Here is a 20,232-nt window from a genome sequence, read left to right on the forward strand (position 1 = left end):
AAACAATCTAACCTTACACCTAAAAGAGCTAGAGAAAGAAGAACAAACAAAACCCAAAGTTAGTAGAAGGAAAGAAATCATAAAGAGCAGAGCAGAAATAAATGAAATAGAAACAAAGAAAACAATAGCAAAGATCAATAAAACTAAAAGCTGATTCTTTGAGAAGATAAACAAAATTGATAAACCATTAGCCAGACTCATCAAGAAAAAGAGGGAGAGGATTCAAATCATTAAAATTAGAAATGAAAAAGGAGAAGTTAAAACAGACACCACAGAAATACAAAGCATCCTAAGAGACTACTAGAAGCAACTCTATGGCAATAAAATGGACAACCTGGAAGAAATGGACAAAATCTTAGAAAGGTGTAACCTTCCAAGACTGAACCAGGAAGAAACAGAAAATATGAACAGACCAATCACAAGTAATGAAATTGAAACTGTGATTTTAAATCTTCCAACAAACAAAAGTCCAGGACCAGGTGGCTTCACAGGTGAATTCTATCAAACACTTAGAGGAGAGCTAACACCCATCTTTCTCAAACTCTTCCAAAAAATTTCAGAGGAAGAACACTCCCAAACTCATTCTATGAGGCCACCATCACCCTGATACCAAAACCAGACAAAGATACTACAAATCAAGAAAATTACAGACCAATATCACTGATGAATATAGACGCAAAACCCTCAACAAAATACTAGCAGGGCTTCCCTCGTGGCGCAGTGGTTGAAAGTCCACCTGCCGATGCAAGAGACACGGGTTCATGCCCCAGTCCAGGAAGATCCCACATGCCACGGAACGGCTGGGCCCGTGAGCCATGGCCGCTGAGCCTGCACGTCCAGAGCCTGTGCTCCACAACAGGAGAGGCCACAACAGTGAGAGGCCCACGTACCTCAAAAAAAAAAAAAATACTAGCAAACAGAATCCGACAGCACATTAAAAGGATCATACACCACGATCAAGTGGGATTTATCCCAGGGATGCAAGGATTCTTCAATATACGCAAATCAATCAATGTGATACACCATATTAACAAACTGAAGAATAAAAACCATATGATTATGTCAATAGAGGCAGAAAAAGCTTCTGACAAAATTCAACGCCCATTTATGATAAAAAAAAACTCTCCAGAAAGTGGGCATAGAGGGAACCTAACTCAACATAATAGAGACCATATACAACAAACCCACAGCAAACAACATTCTCAATGGTGAAAAATTAAAAGCATTTCCTCTAAGATCACGAACAAGACAAGGATGTCCACTCTCAACACTATTATTCAACATAGTTTTGGAAGTCCTAGCCATGGCAATCAGAGAAGAAAAAGAAATAAAAGGAATACAAATCGGAAAAGAAAAAGTAAAGCTGACACTGTTTGCAGATGACATGATACTATACATAGAGAATCCTAAAGATGCCACCAGAAAACTACTAGAACTAATCAATGAATTTGGTAAAGCTGCAGGATACAAAATTAATGCACAGAAATCTCTTGCATTCCTATACACTAATGATGAAAAATCTGGAAGAGAAATTAAGGAAACACTCCCATTTACCATTGCAACAAAAAGAATAAAATACCTAGGAATAAACCTATCTGGAGAGAAAAAAGAACTGTATGCAGAAAACTATAAGACACTGATGAAAGAAATTAAAGATGATACAAGGGGCTTCCCTGATAGCACAGAATCCGCCTGGCAGTGCAGGGGACACGGGTTCAAGCCCTGGTCCAGGAAGATCCCACATGCCACGGAGCAACTAAGCCCGTGTGCCACAACTACTGAGCCTGTGCTCTAAAGCCTGCGAGCCACAACTACTGAGCCCGTGTGCCACAACTACTGAAGCCCGCATGCCTAGAGCCCATGCTCTGCAACAAGAAGCCACCGCAATGAGAAGCCCGTACACCGCAACGAAGAGTAGCCCCCACTCGCCACACCTAGAGAAAGCCTGCACGCAGCAACAAAGACCCAATGCAGCCAAAAATAAAAAAATAAATAAAATAAATTTTTTAAAAAATGATACAAACAGATGGAGAGATATATACCGTGTTCTTGCATTGGAAGAATCAATACTGTGAAAATAAATATACTACCCAAAGCAATCTACAGATTCAGTGCAATCCCTATCAAATTACCAATGGCATTTTTTACAGAACTAGAACCAAAAAATATTAAAATTTGTATGGAGACACAAAAGACCACGAATAGCCAAAGCAATCTTAAGGGAAAAAAACGGAGCTCAAGGAATCAGGCTCCTGGACTTCAGACTATCCTACAAAGCTACAGTAATCAAGACAATATGGTACTGGCACAAAAACAGAAATATAGATCAATGGAACAGGATAGAAAGCCCAGATATAAACCCACGCACCTATGGTCAACTAATCTATGACAAAGGAGGCAAGGGTATACAATGGAGAAAATACAGTCTCTTCAATAAGTGGTGCTGGGAAAATTGGACAGCTACATGTAAAAGAATGAAATTAGAACACTCCTTGACACCATATACAAAAATAAACTCAAAATGGATTAGAAACCTAAATGTAAGACCTGACACTATAAATCTCTTAGAGGAAAACATAAGGAGAACATTCTTTGACATAAATCACAGCAAGACCTTTTTTAATCCACCTCCTAGAGTAATGGAAATAAAAACAAAATTAAACAAATGGGACCTAATGAAACTTTTTGTACAGAAAAGGAAACTACAAACAAAATGAAAAGACAGCCTTCAGAATGGGAGAAAATATTTGCAAACGAATCAACAAAGGATTATTGTCCAAAATATGTAAACAGCTCATGCAGCTCAATATTAAAAAACAAACAACCCAATCCAAAAATGGGCAGAAGACCTAAATGGACGTTTCTCCAAAGAAGACATACAGATGGCCAAGAAGCACATGAAAAGCTGCTCAACATCACTAATTATTAGAGAAATGCAAATCAAAACTACAATGAGGTATCACCTCACCATATTAACAAATTGAAAAATAAAAACCATATGATTATCTCAATAGAGGCAGAAAAAGCTTTTGACAAAATTCAACATCCATTTATGATCAAAAACTCTCCAGAAAGTGGGCATAGAGGGAACCTAACTCAACATAATAGAGACCATATATGACAAACCCACAGCAAAGATCATTCTCAATGGTGAAAAATTAAAAGCATTTCCTCTAAGATCAGGAACAAGACAAGGATGTCCACTCTCAACACTATTATTCAACATAGTTGAATAATAGTGCCCCAGTTAGAAGAGGCATCATCAGAAAATCTACAAGCAACAAGTGCTGGAGAGGGTGTGGAGAAAAGGGAACCCTTTTGCACTGTTGATGGGAATGTAAATTGATACAGCCACTATGGAGAACAGTATGGAGGTTCCTTAAAAAACTAAAAATAGAATTACCATATGACCCAGCAATCCCACTACTGGGCATATACCCAGAGAAAACCATAATTCAAAAAGACACATGCACCCCAATGTTCATGCAGCACTATTTACAATAGCCAGGACATGGAAGCAACCTAAATGCCCATCAACAGATAAATGGATGAAGAAGATGTGGTACATATATACAATGGAGTATTACTCAGCCATAAAAAGGGATGAAATTGCATCATTTGTAAAGACATGGATGGATCTAGAGGCTGTCATACAGAGTGAAGTAAGTCAGAAAGAGAAAAACAAATATCATATATTAACGCATATATGTGGAACCTAGAAAAATGGTACAGATGAACCTGTTTGCAGGGCAGAAATTGAGACACAGATGCAGAGAACAAATGTATGGACACCAAGGGGGGAAGTGGCATGGGTGGTGGTGGTGGTGTGATGAATTGGGAGATTGCGATTGACATATATACACTAATATGTATAAAATAAATAACTAATAAGAACCTGCTGTATAAAAAAATAAATTCAAAAAAAAAATAGAAGCAATCTGAAAGATTAGATTAAGTTGGTAATCTACTTTCCTTCTTGTCCCAAATTTCTTTTTTTATATAAATTTATTTATTAAAAAAAAAGAAAAAGGAAATGAGAAGGGAATCGAAACATGTCACTAGTAAAAAAATTCATCTAAACACAAAGGAAGGCAGTATGGAAGGAAGGGACAAAAAAGGTATAAGACATACAGAAAGCAAATAAAATGGCAATTCCCTATCAGTAACTAAATGTAAAAGGATTAAATTCCCCCAATTAAAAGACACAGATTGGCAGAACAAATGAAAAAAGAGAATCCAACTAGATGCTGTCTATGTGAGACTCACTTTAGAGCTAAGAACCTGCATAGATTTAAAGCAAAAGGATGGAGAAAGTTATTCTGTGCAAATAGTAACCACAGGAGAACAGGAATAGCTATGCTAATATCAGACAAAATGGACTTTAAATTTAAAAAACTATTACAAGAGATAAAGAAGGACATTATATAATGATGAAAGGGTCAATTCACCAAGAATATAATTACAAACATATGCAAACATCAGACCCTAAATATATAAAGCAAACATTGACAGCATATGTCAAGAATTCCTGCAACTCAACAACAACAAAAGACAAAAACAACCCAATTTAAAGATGGACAAACAACTTAAACAGACATTTCTCCAAAGAAGTTATACTAATGGTCAATAAGCACATGAAAAGATGCTCAACATCATTAATCATTAGGGAAATGCAAATCAAAATCAAATGTGATATCATCTTACACCCATTAGGATGGATACTCTTTCAAAAAAACAAAATAACAGGTATTGGTGAAGATTTGGAGAAACTGGGATCCTTGTGCAATCATTGGTGGGAGTATAAAATGGTGCAGCTGCTATGGAAAACAATATGGCAGTTCCTCAAAAAAAATTAAACATAGAATTACCATGTGATCCATCAATTCCACTCTAGGTATATACCCAAAAGGATTGAAAGCAGTGTCTTGAAGAGATATTTATATACTCCTGTGCATAGCAGAATTATTCACAATAGCCAAAAGGTGGCAGCAACCCAAGTGTCCACTGATGAATGGATAAACAAAATGTGGTATATACATACAATGGAATATTATTGGCCCCTACTAAAAAGGAAATTCCAGCACATTGTACATGGATGAACATTGAGGACCTTATGCTAAGTGAAATTAGTCAGTCACAAAAATATACATACTGTATAATTCCAACACATTCTTTTCAAGTGCACTTGAAACATTCTCCAGGATAGATCACATGCTAGGACACAAAACAAGTCTTGGTAAATTTAAGAAAATTTAAATCATATTAAGCATCTTTTCCGACCACAACGCTATGAGACTAGAAATCAACTACGAGAAAAAACTGCAAAGAATCCTAACACGTGGAGGCTAAACAATATGCTACTAAACAACCAATGGATCACTGAAGAAATCAAAGAGGAAATTAAAAAATACCTGGAGACAAATGAAAATGAAAACATAACAATCCGAAATCTATGGTATGCAGCAAAAGCAGTTCTAAGAGGGAAGTTCGAAGGGATACAAGCTTACCTCAGGAAACAAGAAAAATATCAAATACACATCCTAACTTTACACCTAAAGGAACTAGAAAAAGAAGAACAAAACCCAAAGTTAGTAGAAGGAAAGAAATCATAAAGATCAGAGCAGAAATACATAGAGACTAAAGAAACAATAGAAAAGATCAATGAAACTAAGAATTGATTCTTTGAAAAGATAAACAAAATTGATAAACCTTTAGCCAGACTCATCAAGAAAAAGAGAGGGCCCAAATCAATAAAATCAGAAATGAAAAACGAGAAGTTACAACCAACATCACAGAAATACAAAAGATTATAAGAGACTACTATGAACAACTATATGCCAATAAAATGGACAGCCTAGAAGAAATGGACAAATACCTGGAAATGTACAATCTCTCAACACCGAACGAGGAAGAAATAGAAAATATGAACAAACCAATTACCAGTAATGAAATTGAATTAGTAATTTTAAAACTCCCAACAAATAAAACTCCAAGACCAGATGGCTTCACAGGTGAATGTTACCAAACATTTAAAGAAGAGTTAACACCTATCCTTCTCAAACTACTCCAAATACTGCAGAGGAAGGAACACTTCCAAACTCATTCTATGAGGCCAGCATCAACCTGACACCCAAACCAGACAAAGATATTAAAAAAAGAAAGAAAGAAAATTAGAGGCCAATATCACTGATGAACATACATGCAAAATCCTCAACAAAATGTTAGCAAACCAAATCCAGCAATACATTAAAAGGATCAAATACTACGATCAAGTGGGATTTACCCCTGGGATGCAAGGATTTTTCAATATCCACAAATCAATCAATATGATACACCGCAATAACAAATTGAAGAATAAAAATCATACGATCATCTCAATAGATGCAGAAAAAGCTTCTGAAAAAATTCAGCTTCTGAAAAAATTCAATGTCCATTTATGATAAAATCTCTCCAGAAAGTGGGCATAGAGAAAGCATGCCTCAACATAATAGAGGTGATATATGACAAGCCCACAGCTAACATCATGCTCAGTGATGAAAAGCTGAAAGCATTTCCTCTAAGATCAGGAACAAGACAAGCATGCCCACTCTCACTACTTTTATTCAACATAGTATTGGAAGTCCTAGCCACAGCAATCACAGATGAAAAAGAAATAAAACGAATCCAAATTGGAAAGAAGTAAAACTATCAAAGTTTGTAAAAGATATGATACTATACATAGGAAATCCTAAAGACACAACCAGAAAACTACTAGAACTCATCAATGAATTTGATGAAGTCACAGAATACAAAATTAATATACAGAAATCTGTTGCATTTCTATACACTAATGATGAGCTATCAGAAAGAGAAATTAAGAAAAACAATCCCACTGACCATTGCATCAAAAAGAATAAAATACCTAAGAATAAACCTACCTAAGGAGGTAAAAGACCTGAACTCAGAGAATTATAAGACACTGATGAAAGAAACTGAAGATGACAAACAGACCAAAAGATATGTCATGGGGACTTCCATGGTGGTGCAGTGGTTAAGACTCTGTGCTCCCAATGCAGGGGGGCCCGAGTTTAATCCCTGGTCCAGGAACTAGATCCCACATGCATGCCACAACTAAGAGTTCCCATGCCACAACTAAGGAGCCCACGAGCCACAACTAAGGAACCCGTGAGCCACAACTAAGGAGCCTGTGAGCTGCAACTAAGACCCAACACAACCAAATAAATAAGTAAAATAAAATAAAAGTAATTTTTTAAAAAAGACATACTATGTTCACGGATTGGAAGAATCAGTATTGTTAAAATGACCATACTACCCAAGGCAATTGACACATTCCCTATCAAAATACCAAGGGCATTTTTATGGAAACAGAAGTTCCCAAATAGCCAAAACAATCTTGAGAAAGAAGAACAGAGCTGGAGGAATCATGCTCCCTGACTTCAGTCTATACTACAAAACTACAATAATCAAAACAGTATGGTACAATAATCAAAACAGTATGGTACTGGCACATAGATCAATGGAATAGAATAGAGAGCCCAGAAATAAACCCACACGCTTATGGTCAGTTAATCTATGACAAGGGAGACAAGAATATACAATGGAGAAAAGACATTCCCTTCAATAAGTGGTGCTGGGAAAACTGGACAGCTACACATAAAAGAATGAAATTAGAACATTTCCTCATACCATATAAATTTGAAATGTATTAAAGACCTAAATGTAAGATCAGAAACCATAAATATCCTAGAAGAAAACACAGGCAGAAAACTCATCAACATAAATCAAACCAGTATTTTTTTGGATCTGTCTCCTAAAGCAAAGGAAATAAAAATAAACAAATGGGACCTAAGGAGACTTAAAAGCTTTTTCGCAGCAAAGGAAATCACTGACAGAATAAAAAGACAACCTATTGAAAAGGAGAAAATATTTGCTAATGCTATGACCAATAACATTATATTATTGGGGTTAATATCTGTAATATATAAACAACTCATACAACTCAGTATCAAAAAAAAACAACCCAATTAAAAAATGGGCAGAAGACCTGAATAGACATTTTTCCAAGGAAAATATACAGATGGCCCAGGCATAGGAAAGGATGCTCAACATCGTTAATCATCAGAGAAATGCAAATTAAAACCACAGTGAGATATCACCTCACACCTGTCAGAAAGGCTATCATTAAAAAGCCCACAAATAATAAATGTTGGCGAGGACGTGGAGAAAAGGGAACCCTTGTGTACTGTTGGTGGGAATGTAAATTGGTGCAGCCGCTGTGTAAAACAGTATAGCAGTTTCTCAAAAAACTAAAACCAGAACTACCATATGATCCAGCAATTCCACTACTGCGTATATATCCAAAAACATGCCGCAGAGCAACTAAGCCCATGCACCACAACTACTGAGCCTACGCTCTAGAGCCTGTGAACCACAGCTACTGAGCCCGAGTGCCACAACTACTGAAGCCCATACTCCTAGAGCCCATGCTCTGCAATGAGAATCTACCACAATGAGAAGCCCACACACTGCAACAAAGATAGCCCCCACTCGCCACAACTAGAGAAAGCCCACACACAGCAACAAAAACCCAACGCAGCCATAAATAAATTAATTAATTTTAAAAACAGATGTGGTGTATGTATACAATGGAATACTACTCAGCCATAAAAAAGAATGCTATTTTGCCATTTGCAACAACATGGATGGACTTGGAAGGACTAAGTGAAATAAGTCAGACAAAGACAAATACTGTATGATATCACTTATGTATGGAATATGAAAAATAAAACAAACTAGTAAATATAACAAAAAGGAAACAGACTCACAGATATAGAGAACAAACTAGTGGTTACCAGTGGGGAGAGTGAAAAGGGAAGGGGCAAGACATGGGTAGGAGAACAAGTGGTACAAATTATTATGTATAAAATAAATAAACTATAAGGATATATTATGCGACACAGGGAATATAACTAATATCTTATAATAACTATAAATGGAGTATAACCTTTAAAAATTGTGAATCACTATGTTGTACATTTGAAACTTGTATAATGTTGTACATCAACTATACCTCAATTTTAAAAAGTATTTTTAAAATATTGTATGCTTCCACTCATATGAGATACCTAGAGTAATCAAATTCACACACAGACAGTAGAATGGTCGTTACCAGGGATTGCTGTAGGGGAAAATAGAGAGTTATTGTTTTAGTGAGTACAGAGTTGCTGTTTTGCAAGATGCAAATAGTTCTGGAGATGAATAATGATGATGGTTACACAATGTGAATTTCTTAATGCCACTGAATTGTACACTTAAAAATGGTTACAATTGTAAAATTTACATTATGTGTATTTTATCACCATTAAATATGTGTTTTAAAAAGCAGATGGGGAAAAGACACATTATGAATAATGGAGCAAAGATAAGGATGATGGCAGATTTGTTGGAAATGATACAGGGTAGTGGAGTACCATCTTTAAAATTCTGAAAGAAATGTGTCAACCTAGAGTTCTATAACATGCAAAAGTATCTTTCAAAAATGAAGGCAGGGGCTTTCCTAGTGGCACAGGAGTTAAGAATCTATCTGCCAATATGGGGGACACAGGTTTGAGCCCTGGTCCGGGAAGATCCCACATGCCATGGAACAACTAAGCCTGTGTACCACAACTACTGAGCCTGCGCTCTAGAGCCACGTGCCACAACTACTGAGCCCGCGTGCCTAGAGCCTGTGCTCCGCAACAAAGAGAAGCCACTGCAATGAGAAGCCCGTGCACCACAGCGAAGACTAGCCCCCACTCACCACAACTAGAGAAAGCCCACACGCAGCAACGAGGATCCAACGCAGCCAAAAATAAATAAAAATAAAAAATAAATTTATATTAAAAAAAATGAAGGCAAGATGTTCTCAGACATACAAAAGCTGCAACAATTCACTGTCTTCAGATTCCTTTTTTTTTTTTTTGTCTTCAGATTCTTATAAGAAAAAATGTTAAAGGAAGACTTCAGGCAGAAGGAAAATAGTGCCAGATGCAAGTCTGGATATACACAAAGAAATGAAGAACACCAGAAATGGTAACTATGTAAATAAGTATATGACAGTTTTTCTTAGTATTTAAATCTCCTAAAGGTTAACTATTTAAACAAAATTAACAACAAATGTTGTATGGGCTTTATAACATATGTAAAAGTAAAATATATGAAAACAAAAACATAAAGGTCAGGTAGAGAGAATGGGAGCATATTATTGTAAAATGTTTATGTTACATGTTAAGTGGTATAATATCACTTAATGGTAGACAGTGATAAGTTAAAGATATATATTATGAATCCTACAGCAAACACTAAATTAAAAACAAAAACCAAAAAACAGAGTGATAGCTAATAAATCAAGCAAGGTGATAAATGGAACTATAAAAACTAACAAAATCAAAGCTGTATAAAAAGAGAGAAAAGGGAAGGAAAAACAGATGGGACAAATAGAAAACAAGTAGCAAGATGATAAATTTAAACTTATATCAATTGTCTCATTAAATGTAAATGGTCTAAATAATTCAATTAAAAGGCAGAGATTTTCAGAACGGCTAAAAAAGCAAAACTCAACTCTATACTGCCTATGAGAAACACGCCTTAAATATAAAAACACAGATATAAGTTAAAAGGAAGCATATAGAAAAAGGTATACCATGCTAATACTAATCAATTATTGGAATGGCTATATTTATATAAGACAAAATTTCAGAGATTTCAGGACAGAGAATATTACTAGAGATAACGAAGGTCATTTGATAATGATAAATTCATGAAGAAGTCAAAAGAATGCTAAATGTTTATGCACCTAACAACAAATTCAAACTACATGAAACAAAAAAAGTACAGGAATTCAGGGAGGGATAGAAAAATCCACAATTATAGCCAAAGATGTCAATACCCTCTCTCAGTAATTGATTGAACAAGTCAACAGAAAATCAGTAAGGATTTAAGAAAAAAACAAAAAAACAAAAATGATACTAGCAGCCAACTTGACCTTATTGACATTTACACAACACTTCACCCAACAACAGAATACACATTCTTTTCAACAGCACATGTTCCCCAACCACAGTGAAGTTAAAGTAGGAATTAATAAAAGGAAGATCCTTTTGAAAATCCCCAAATATTTAGAAACTAACACACTTTTGTGTAACCTGTGGGACAAAAAAAAAAATAAGCCAAAGGAGAAAATAAGTATTTTGAACTGAATGAAAATAAAAACACAATATATCAAGTTGTGTGATAACCTGCTAAAGTGGTATCTGAAGAGAACTTTTATAGCACTAAATGCCTTTATTAGAAAAAAAAAAAGTTCTCAAATCAATGGCCTCAGTGTCCACCCTAAAAAAAAAAAAAAACTAGAAAAAGAAAAGCAAATTAAACCTAAAATAGAAGAAAGTAAATAATAAAGGCCAGAGCAGAAATCAATGAAATAAACAGAAAAGCAATACAGAAAAATCAATGGAACTAGAAACTGGTCCCTGGAGATCAGTAAAAGTGATAAACCTCCAACAGACAAATCAGGAAAACAAAGAAAGAGGACACAAATTACCAATATCAGGAATGAGAGAGGTGACATCACTACAGATTCTACAAATATGAAATGGATAATAAGGCAATATTATGAAAAACTTTATGTCAATAAATTCAATGACTTAGATGAAACAATTCCTTGAAAGTCAAACCATGAAGTTCACTTAAAAAGAAATAAAAAGAAAAAGAAAGAAAGAAATAAAAAGAAAAAAATAACTATTTTAAAAAAGTTGAATTAATAGTGAAAAACCTTTTCATAAGGGAAACCGCAGGCCCAGATGCCTTTTCTGGTGAATTCTACCAATCATTTAAGGAATAAACAATAACAGTTATATGCAAACTCTTCTAGAAAACTGAAAAGGAGGCAATACCTCCCAACTTATTCTATGATGCCAGTATTACCCTGACACCAAAGCCAGACAAAGACATTACTAGAAAAGTAAATTACTGACCAATATCCTTCAGGAACATAGAACATTTCTAAACAAAGTTTAGAAAATTGAATCCAACAATATATAAAAAGGATAATATATCCTAACCAAGTGGAGTTTTGTCCAAGGAATGTAAGGATGGTTTCATGTTTGAATAATCAATCAGTGTAATTTACCATATTAACAGACTAAAAAAATTTAAAACCATGATCATCTTAATAGACACAGAAGAAGCACTTGGAAAAAGCTGACATTAATTCCTGATTTTTAAAAAAATTCCTCACCAATTAGGAATAAAAGGGAACTTCCTAACCTGATAAAGGCCATCTATGACAAACCCACAGGGAACACCATGCCTAATATTGAAAGACTGAATGCTTTCTCCTTAAGATCAGAAATAAACCAAGAATGTCCTCTCTCACCACTTCTACTCAACATTATACTGGAAGTTCTAGACAACAAGGCAAGAAAAATAAATAAAAAGCATCCAGATTGGAAAGGAAGAAGTAAAACTGTCACTATTCACAGATTACATGATTGCCTATGTAGAAATCTGAAGGAATCTACCAAAAGACTGCTAATAAGTGAGTTTAACAAGGTGGCAGAATAGCAGGCCAATATAAAAAATTCAAATGCATTTCCATCTACTAGTAATGAACAATCAGGACTTGAAATTTTTAAATATCATCTATAATATACTCCAAAATATGAAAAATAAATCTGACAAAATATGTGAAAGGTGTGTACACTGGGAATGACAAAAACACTGCTGAGAGAAATTTAAAAAGACCTAAATAAATCAAGAGATATATCATGTCCAGGGACTGGAGGACTCAATAGTGTCAATATGCCAGTTCTCTCCAAATTGACCTAAAGATTTAATGCAATCCCAATAGGCTTCTTGTATAAATTGTTACCAGATTCTAAAATTCACATGGAAATATAAAGGAACTAGAATAGTCAAGAGGAAGGACAAAGTTGGAATACTAACACTACCTGATTTCAAGACTTATTATAAACCTGCATTAGTTAAGATAGTGTGGAACTGGTGTAAAAATAGACAAATAGATCAATGGAACAAAACAGAGCCCAGAAATAGACCCACACATATGTGGACAACTTATTTTCAACAAAGGTGCAAAGGCAATTCAGTGGAGAAAGGATGGTCTTTTCAACAAAAGACAATGTAACAATTTGATACCTACATACAAAAAAGTGAACTTCCATTCATAACCCATAATATATACAAATTTAACTATAAATGGGTCATCGACCTAAATGTAAAAACTCAAATTATAAAACTTTTAGAGGAAAACATAGGAAAAAAACATTGTTATTTTGAGTTAAGCAAAATTTCTTAGATATAACAAGAAAAGAATGATGCAAAGGAGAACAAATAGATAAATCGGATTTTATCAAAATTTAAAACTTCTGCTCTTAAAAGAACACTGTCAAGAGAGGGAAAAGAGCCACACAGGGGAGAAAATATTTGGAAATCATATATCTGATAAAGGATTTGTATCCAGAATATATCAAGAGCTTTCAAAATTCAATAATGAGGGAGCTTCCCTGGCAGTCCAGTGGTTAAGACTCTGCACTTCCTTGGGACTTCCCTGGTGGCGCAGTAGTTAAGAATCCGCCTACCAATGCAGGGGACACGGGTTGGAGCCCTGGTCCAGGAAGATCCCACATGCTGCAGAGCAACTAAGCCTGTGCGCCACAACTACTGAGCCGGCGTGCCACAACTACTGAGCCCGCGCACCTAGAGCCCGTGCTCCACAACAAGAGAAGCCACCGCAATGAGAAGCCCACACACCACAATGAAGAGTAGCCCCCACTTGCCACAACTAGAGAAAGCCCATGCGCAGCAACGAAGACCAACGCAGCCAAAAATAAATAAATAAATTTATTTAAAAAAAAAAAAAAAAGACTCCGCACTTCTACTGCAGGGGGCATGGGTTCGATCCCTGGTCGGGGAACTAAGAGCCCACAATCCGCATGTCACGGCCAAAAAAAACTGAAAAACAACCCAATAAAAAATGCATAAGGCGTATGAATACTTCTCCAAAGAAGACAGATGAATAGTAGATAAACACATGAAAAAAATGCTCAACTTCATTAGTCATTAGAGAAATGCAAACTAAAACGAGATAGCACTGCCCAACTGTTAGAATGGCTAAATTAAATTAAAAAGACTAACCAACCACGTGTTGATGAGGATGTGGAGGAACTGGAACTCTCCTACACTGCCAGTGGGGATGCAAAATGGCACAACCACTCTGGAAAACAGTTTCCTAAAAATATAAACATCTGATCCAGGCATTCCACTCCTATGTATTCACCCAAAAGGAAGGAAAGCTTTTTAATGTCCTTTCAAAGGCTGGTACACAAATGTTCATAGTAGCTTTATTTGTAATAGCCCCAAACTGCAAACAACTCAAATGTCCATACCACTCATAAGTAACAAGGAACGAACTCTTGGTTCACAATAACGTACAGCATGGATGGGTCTTGAAATAATTACACTGAATGAAAGAAGCCAGGAAAAGAATACATAAAACAACAAGGTCCTACTATATAGCACAGAGAACTATATTCAATATCCTATGATAAACCACAATGGAAAAGAATATTTTTTTAAAAAGAATGCATGTGTATATATACATATATATAAAACTGAATCACTTTGCTTGCTGTACAGCAGTAATTAACACAACACTGTAAATTAACTATACTTCAATTTTACATATATATTTTTTTGGCTGCACCAAGTGGCACGTGGGATCTTTGTTCTCCGACTAGGTATCCAAACTGTGCCCCCCTGCATTGGAAGCATGGTGTCTTAACCACTGCACTGCCAGGGAAGTCCCCAATTTTTTTAAAAAAGAAAAAGAATGCACACTGTTTCGAGTCCATTTATATAAAATTCTAGGATATACAAACTAACAGACAGTGACAGAAAGCAGAATGGCTGTTGGAGGGTGGGGGAGATGGATTACAAAAGGACAGGAAGAAACAACCGAAAACCAAAAACCAAAACCCCAATTCAAAAGAAAAAAGCCACCCTGGATTTCTACAAGTGTTTTCACCTGAATGGAACTAGTGGCTTTTATTTGAGATAAGCTGAGATCTGGACGTAGTGTTTAAACTTTCTCTAAATATTTCCCATCGTGTTATTTTTAGAGCTAGCATGGGATTAAATAGCACTCACTCATATACCGTGACAACTGGCAAACACACAGAGGTAAACACCAGAGAAACCGTTCACACTTCCAAGGCCTCTAGTTGGTCCAACGAGCAGTTACAGAGACAGAAAGCATCACAAGAAAACAGTGACAGCTTTTTAAGAACCATGAAAGGAGAGAGAAGAACAGCAAAATGTTTCCAATAAAATCTTACTCATGTTTCCAAAAAAGCAATTCTAACTTGTCCATAATGGAACAAGGAAAAAGGGAAAAGGTCATCTTTCATGTTCAACATTTTTCTACCTAAGTTTTACGTGTATATGTACAGTTTTACAGCACTAAAGCAGAACCACGAGGGGAAAATGCAAAAGGTAGGTTCTGCTCTGTAAGTAAATTTATCATCACATTTTCTCTCGTTTCCTTCCACCCATTTATCTTTTCAAGTTGCCAAGAACATCCCTGGGAATAATCACCTCCTACGTCAAAAGCTGGGGATAGGATGATGGGCATCTGATGATGGGAGATGACATCTTTAAATAGTCACTTTTAACTTCATAACATATATTTCATCTTTAACCATGCATATACTGCTTCAACTCCTAGCTTTAAAATGAAGGGGAGCGTATATTGGAAGATGCCCCAATAACAAGGATAAATTCTCCAAAAGTTTGCAATGGCTAAAAAAAATTTTTGAAACCCATTAGATCAAGTGTCACTTATGTAACAAGGATCTTAAAATACAAGGCCTAGGAAAAGGTCAACATCCATCCTATCTATCTATCTATCTGTCTGTCTATCTATCAAAATGACTTCCTGGTTAATGATTAAAGGTTTGAGTTTTTGAAATATCATATACTATGAATAAACCTAAAGGAAAATAAATGATTCTTTGCGGTACTAATAAACACACACCATGTATCATTCATGTGAGATGCTGGTACTACTTTATACAAAGTGGCAACATATGTGAAAGAACCCATTTGGGACATTCACATAATGTTTCTTACAAGCTCATAATACTGGAAACCAAAGGAATTTGTTCGGTTTGATACCAACACACTCACACCCATAACACGTCTCCACCACATTGGGTGGACCTCGGCCAAGACATCACACAAAGTGCGTGGCTGATTGTTTCTGCCTCGTCCAAACCAGCTCCGCACAAAGTTGAAAATGAGAGCCTCAAGCAAGAGCAAATACAACTCCCGTAGCCCAGTAGCACTGATGGCCGGCTCACTCACCGGCAAGCAGATTCTTGCAGCACTGTTTGCTTAAGGCTGCTACCCTACGGCAGAAAGTTATCTTAGGAAAGCAATGACCCTGACATCTATGCTAAAGAACCTTCCACATGTGTGCACGGGGAGCCACGTGCAAAGATGCAAGAGCACCTCTGCTTGTAATGAAGAAAACTTGGAAACAACCCAGGTGGCCAGCAATAGGGGATTTATTAAAACTGTGCTACAGTCCCCCGAGCAGACTAGAACACAGCGGTTACAAGGAATGAGCTAGAGCCATAGGGAGTGACACGGTTAGACCTCTGATGCTTTGTAGAGTTAACATCAAAAAGAAGACATGTTTACAAAATATGCACAATATGTACCATTTGTTGGGGAGAACATCCCCCCCAAAACACTACGTTTCCTATGTATAAATACGTATCAACAGAAAAAGATGTGGGAAAATCCAAAAAAACTCCTAAGACTGGTCACCTCGAAAAGGAAGAGGAGAGAGAGGAAGGAATTGAGAGCTGAGAGGGTGGGAGTCCTCCACTTAATGCAGGACAAGTAATAAGAGAAATAGCGATTTATCCTGTTACTGTCGACTGCTTTTTATATCCATAAAACCATCACCAACTCTGCACACTAATGTTTGTGCCTCAGATAATCTGGTTGACCTTTTCAGAGCATATCTGGAAAAAAAAGGGAAAAGAGAAAGAACAAAACTTTTTACTGTTCATAGCTGCCAGCTTGATCTTATTCTGGTTCTGGAATGAACCAATTTAAACTTATTTTTCCAGGGTTAGAGGTTCTAAGATTGACTTGATGAGGTGATATCAGGGCATTCTATACAGCTGTAATTTTTCTGCAGAATTCCTCTTTGTACCATTTTCTGTATGGTTGGCACTATTTGTGAAAGGGAGTTGAAAAAACTACTGCCTCTCTCTCCAGGCTGGGAGACCTTCAGTTTTTCAGAGGTTACATAGGCAACACATCCTGCTTCAGTCCTCACCCTGCTATGTTCTGCAGGGGCCCGCACACTGCCTCTATGTGGCAGGGATTCCTGCTTGGATGGAGTGCCAAAAGAAGGTAAACAGAGGTACCACGAACTTTCTAGCTGCTCTTCCACTGAAAATCACAGAAATCTCACATGATGAAATGCCAACGAAATGAATTTAGAATCCAAGAGTCATAGGCACCAGCAACAAACAACTGAAATATTCATAGATGGGGGGACTCAATAGTGTTAAGACATTAATTTCCCCCAAATTCAATTATAGCTCTACTACAATCCCAATCAAAATCCGAGCAGGCATTTTGTAGAAACTGATGAGCTGATTCTAAAAAGTATACAGAAAATCATATGGAAACAAAGGACTAGAATAGGCAAAACAGTTTTGTAAAAGAACAAATTTGGAGGATTTACAATACGTGACTTCAGTACTCTCCATAAAATACAATCAAAGACTGTGTGGTAATTGGCATACAGATAGATATACAGATCAATGGAACACAAACCACAGCAACCGACCACACGTACACGGTCAAGTGAATTTTAACAAAGGCACCACGGCAGTTGCATGGAGAGAGGATCATCGTTTCAACAAATGGTGCTGGATATGGGAAAAAATGGACATCAAGCCCAACCTCACACCATACACAAAAATTAACTCAAAATGGATCCTAGACCTAAATGTAAAAGCGAAAATGATAAAAATTCTTGGAGAAAACCTTTGTGAACCAGGTAGACAAAGTTTTCTTAGGAAACAAAAGAGCATAAAAGAAAAACATTGATAAATTGGACTTCATCAAAATTAAAAACTTCTGCACTTGGAGAGACCCCACTGAGAACATGCAAAGGCAATCCACCAAATAGGAGAAAATACTAACAATACATATATCTGAAAAAAGACTTCTGTCCAGAACATACAATGAACTCTGATGATTCAAAAATAGGAAGGTGGGCTTCCCTGGTGGTGCAGTGGTTAATAATCCACCTGCCAATGCAGGGGACACGGGTTCGAGCCCTAGTCCAGGAAGATGCCACATGCCGTGGAGCAACTAAGCCTGTGTGTCACAACTACTGAGCTTGCACTCTAGAGCTCGTGAGCCACAACTACTGAGCCCGTGTGCCATAACTGCTGAAGCCCGCGTGCCTAGAGCCTGTGCTCCGCAACAAGAGAAGCCACTGCAATGAGAAGCCCATGCACGGCAATGAAGAGTAGCCCCCACTCGCCACAACTAGAGAAAGCCTACGCGCAGCAACAAAGACCCAACACAGCCAAAAATAAATAAATTTATTTAAAAAAAAAAAGAACTGGGTTTAAAAAAAACATAGGAAGGCAAACAAGCTATAAAAATGGGCAAAAGATTTGAGCAGACACTTCACAAAAGATGTAACAGGGACTTCCCTGGTGGTCCAGTGGTTAAGAATCTGCCTTTCAATGCAGGGGACACAGGTTCGATCCCTGGTCAGGGAACTAAGATTCCCACATGCCGCAGGACAACTAAGCCCATGCACTGCAACTACTGCCCCGTGCACATCAACTAGAGAGCCCACATCCCACAATGAAAGATCTTGTGTGCCGCAACGAAGACCCGATGCAGCCAAAAATAAATAGATAAATAAAAAAGACAATGTAACAAATGACCAATGAGCGCATGGAAAAGTGCTTAACATCATTAGTCATCAGGGAAATGCAAATTAAAATGAGGTACCACCACATACCCACTAGAGTAGCCAAAATAAAAAAGACAAATGGACCCAGAGATTATCATACTAAGTAAGACAAAGACAAATATTATATATCATCTATATACGGAATCTAAAACAAATGACACAAATGAACTTATTTATAAAACAGAAATAGACGCACAAACATAGAAAACAAACTTATGGTTACCAAAGGGGAAAGGGGTGGGAAGGGATAAACTAGGATTTTGGGATTAACAGATACACACCACTATATATAAAACAGATAACCAACAAGGACCTATTGTATAGCACAGGGAACTATATTCAGTATCTTGTAATAACCTATAATGGAAGAGAATCTGAAAAAGATATATATATATATATATATATAATTAATCACTTTGCTATATACCTGAAACTAAACATTGTAAACCAAGTATACTTCAATAAAAATAAGAAGAAGAAAATAAAAGACAGAAATTGAAAGATGTGACCCAACTGGAACGCATGTATTTCTGGCAGGAATGTACAATGGCACCACATCACCTGGTCCTCGGCCCCTATCCCGTGTGTCCTCCACGCATTCAATTCACAGGTTCATATAACCTGCCTGGCCTCATCAAGCCTGCTCTAAAACCCTGAATTTATGAGATAAAGCAATGACAGGGGGCTGTGGCCTCTGGCTCTGGCCCTGGGTTCTAAACTGTCCGTCACCGACAATGCAGTCGCAGGGATAGCTAAGTGAGCTATTTGAGTAGCTAAGTGAGCCTTCTTCAGGCAAAGCCTTGATTTAGGTTATCAGAGAAAAGCCTGCTGTCAGCACCTCAGGCAACCTAAATATCCAAGCCTGAGGGGGCTTTTTTCCCTCCTCTGCAAGAAAATTAATTTCTCCAAGTACTCTTTAAAGCAGTTCTCAAAGTGAGGGCCCGGACCAGCAGCACCAGCACAGCCTGGGAGGTTGTGAGAAAGGCAGAACCTCAGCCCCGCCACAGGGTCCATCTGCATCTTCCCAAGATGTTCAGGTTCAAGTGCCGAGCGTGCTAGGCCACAACCAAGACTCCATGGAGCTAACGCAGGTGAAAGCCCTTCACACACTGCGAAGTGCTGTTAAAATGGATGCAGCCCTTGCCGCGGAGGGGCGG

This window comes from Monodon monoceros, unplaced genomic scaffold (genome assembly GCF_005190385.1).
Source record: "Monodon monoceros isolate NGI ecotype Baffin Bay Population unplaced genomic scaffold, NGI_Narwhal_1 Super_Scaffold_13, whole genome shotgun sequence".
Taxonomy (NCBI): domain Eukaryota; kingdom Metazoa; phylum Chordata; class Mammalia; order Artiodactyla; family Monodontidae; genus Monodon; species Monodon monoceros.